The sequence below is a fragment of the Balaenoptera ricei genome, chromosome 2 (genome assembly GCF_028023285.1).
Source record: "Balaenoptera ricei isolate mBalRic1 chromosome 2, mBalRic1.hap2, whole genome shotgun sequence".
NCBI classification, from domain to species: Eukaryota; Metazoa; Chordata; class Mammalia; order Artiodactyla; family Balaenopteridae; genus Balaenoptera; species Balaenoptera ricei.
The window spans coordinates 123,564,312-123,567,623 of NC_082640.1; positions in this window are offsets into that span (position 1 = coordinate 123,564,312).

Sequence of the window (3,312 nt, forward strand, 5' to 3'; positions counted from 1 at the left end):
TTTCAAGCAAAGGAAGGCTAGTCTCTTCAGATACCAGAAGGCAAGATAGTGCCACTGGCAAGGGAATCCTGGGGTGACTTGGGGTTTCAAGATTGTTAGTTTTATCATAATCTAACAAGATGTTTCTCTTCCAAGTTTCAGAATCCCATTCTTTCCCAGTCAATGCCCTAAACTTTAACATAAGAAACTTGGCATCACTGTGAATTTAGTAATCATAATTCAACAACCCACACAATTAAATTTTGCATAACATTTCAGCAATTATCAGCCCTGTGGCTATAAGAAAGAGTCCTTGTAAGGGCTTAAGAGAAGCTCTGTAGTCAGACCATGACTTGAGCTGAGAGTTAAGGGACCTGACCTTGTCGTTTTCTCTCCGTAAATACTCTAGCACCCTCAGGACAAGCCAGCCCACATCGCAGTCCTCGTTGTTTTCATGACTGCCATTAACAGTCAGTCCAGCAGCTGCTTGGGATTCCGAGGCATTTGCTTCCAATGATATTGCATCATAACGAACCACAGGTGATAGTTTGATTAACTGTGGGGCCGCTACATTACCAGCATCCCATTTCCCACTGGCAAGGAGCTGAGCACTGCACTTAAGCCCAGACAAATCCCCAAATACTATTTGTGTGTGTGGTTGGAGGGGGGAGGGGGACATCTATCTACTGGGACCACTTCCGCTATCAATTCCTTGATAGTCAGGGTCCAGACAGAGACAGAAACTACATAGGAATTTGAACATTTGCAACCATATGGGGACGGTTAATATAAAGAACTATTTACAGGGAGTACACACTGATAAAGAAAGAATGCCCTAGGACTGAGGAAGAATAGCCAAGGAAAGAACAAACTTTCCTAGGCTGAGATTCAGATCTCCTTCCAGAGACAAGGCTGCAGCCCACTGCATGGTGGAGAAGGTCTAGATGCCCGGGGCCAAAGCTGGTCCAAAATGAGTGAGCTGAGGCTGGCGGTCAGGTGTCGCAGGCAGAGCACACGGGCTGGGGACCAGCATTACAACTTGCTAGAGGGCGAGCACCACTCGGTGTCCTACACTTAACGCTGGCAACCATGGGGCACACTGAAAACTGGAAGGCACTCCTTTCCTCCTACAATGTCCCTCCAGCACCCTCTACTGACAAATTTAGCATTGTTCCGGATGGCAGAGTCTGGCTCCATTATCAAGGCAATGAAGGGTGGGATGGAGCCGAGAGGCAGGAAATTGGTAACCATCTAACTTACTTGCTGTCCATTGCACCTCCTTTTCCTTCAACCAGTCCCACAGCTGCGGGGGCTCTTTACCTGGCACAGCGCCCTGAACCTTCATTCCCAAGGGGGCTGACAGCATTCCCTGCCCATTTGTGCTGGTTTTTTCACCCCAAATGCAACACCATTGACCCAAGAATGTCAAACCCGAGTGGCTCACCTTTGTAGCTAGAGTCTCCTTCCCTGATCTCAGAGCGGTACATTTTTCGAGCTTGGAAATACTACAGCAAGAAGTAGACGTGGGTCCAGACCTTGGGCGAGTATATAACCACACTTCCTACCCTGTGGGCAGTTGACACTGAGTCTGGCTCAAGCGTGGTGACTGGTTTTGCAGGAAAAAAAAGGCAGAGCTGGTGATGAGCGGGTAGAAATCCAAGCTTCTGAGGGAGGATCAGCTGATCTTTAAGGATGCCTCCAACCCCTAGCTTGGCTGTTTGTTTAGAAAAGGAACAGCAGCTGTGAAGGAACTCAGCCCTTACGGGTGGTTAAAGGTCAGAAACGCTGCTCCTTCAAGAGATGGCGGGGCGTGGCTAACGCAGCCTCCAAATACCTGTTTATGGCTCCCTCACCTGCACGTACACTAATGAGAGCAGGAGAAACACGTGGCTGAGGTCCAGGGCAAATAGTCCTGGGACCCACAGTAAACGCAGAGTCTTTTTTTTTTAAGAAGCAGCTAGACGTAATCTAATAGGGAAAGAAATGACCGCGCTGTGGTTGTTCTCCGTGAGGATGAAACTTCAGAATATTGTGACTTTCATTTGTCTAGGTCACCCCCCAACCAAGACCAGGCTCCTTTGTGGGTTTAGAGATGTGATCTAACTTGTCCAGCTCTAAGTGCTCAGGCAGGGTCAGCTGTTACTCACCCACCGCTTCCCTCTTACCAATGAGTCAAGTGAAGCAGGAGGCAGAGCCCCCCTTGGGGGAAGGAGAAGTGCCACCAGTTGCTGCCACCCAGCAGACGCCACACCTGCACCCCTCTTCCACGCTCCCCGAGCCCGGCCTCTCCTCCTTGGCCTGTGCTTTCGCCTGACTGAACCCTAGTTCCTGCAGTCCTGGCTCTCAGAGTCTGGATGGCAAACGGCAAATCTGCTTCACAAGTCAGTGCACATGTGAAGAGGCCAATCAACAGCCTTCCACCATTTTGGTATATTTTTAGTAAAACATAGCTTTCACCTTTTGTTTAAGTGTCAGCTGGAATTACTTCACTTGTTTTTCACAAAACCCGAAAGAGCCCACAAGGCTCTGTGTGATCTGGAGGGGTCTGCCCTGCCCAGTGCCCTTCTGAGAGAAACAGCCCTAAGCAGCCCTATAGGAATTCTACCCCATCCCCTCCATCCGTAACCCTAGTGAACACCTGCCCCCAGGGCAGTCAGTCCAGATTTCTGGTCTGGCCCCAAAAGATGAGCTTTGCAAATCATATTCTTTCCTTGGGAATTGGAAAACTGAAAGCAGCTGGAATGTTCCGTAAGTGGAAGGTCACAGAGCAGGAAAGTTGTATAGCTAGGGTGTCAGGAAACTCTTCAGCTGAGAGAGAGTGGAAGAGGGAAACAAAGAGAGAGAGAGAGAGTTTCCTCACTCCTGACTGCTCTCATGGCTCCTGCGCTAGTCCAGTGAGCCTTGCCATGTTTGTGGGCGGTTCTTGGACGCCCACGACATTTCCTCTGGAATCTAGACCCCACCAGAGCACTTCCTGGAGGATGAGCATGTGGCCCTCAATTAGCAGCAGACCTTGGAGCAAAATCCCGGCCTCCAGCCCAAACTGATGAGTCTGACCTCAAAAGCAGGGGTGGCCCTGAAAATGCTTGACAGTTGTGTGGCCGAGGTCCCACTCGTCAGAAGGGAGGTCTGCCCCTTCAGACGTCAGCAGGTGTGTGCTGGTTGCCAGCCGAAGTCAGGCGAGTCATGGGAGTTGGAGGGAGGCCATCGAGAATGGCTTCACGCCCTTCCCTAAATGAAATAATGTCTTAAAAGCTCACTGTAAATTATCAGGGTAGCACAGTCTTCCAATTGCTCCCATCCAGGCTTGGCTCTGCAAGCCTCACTCCCTGT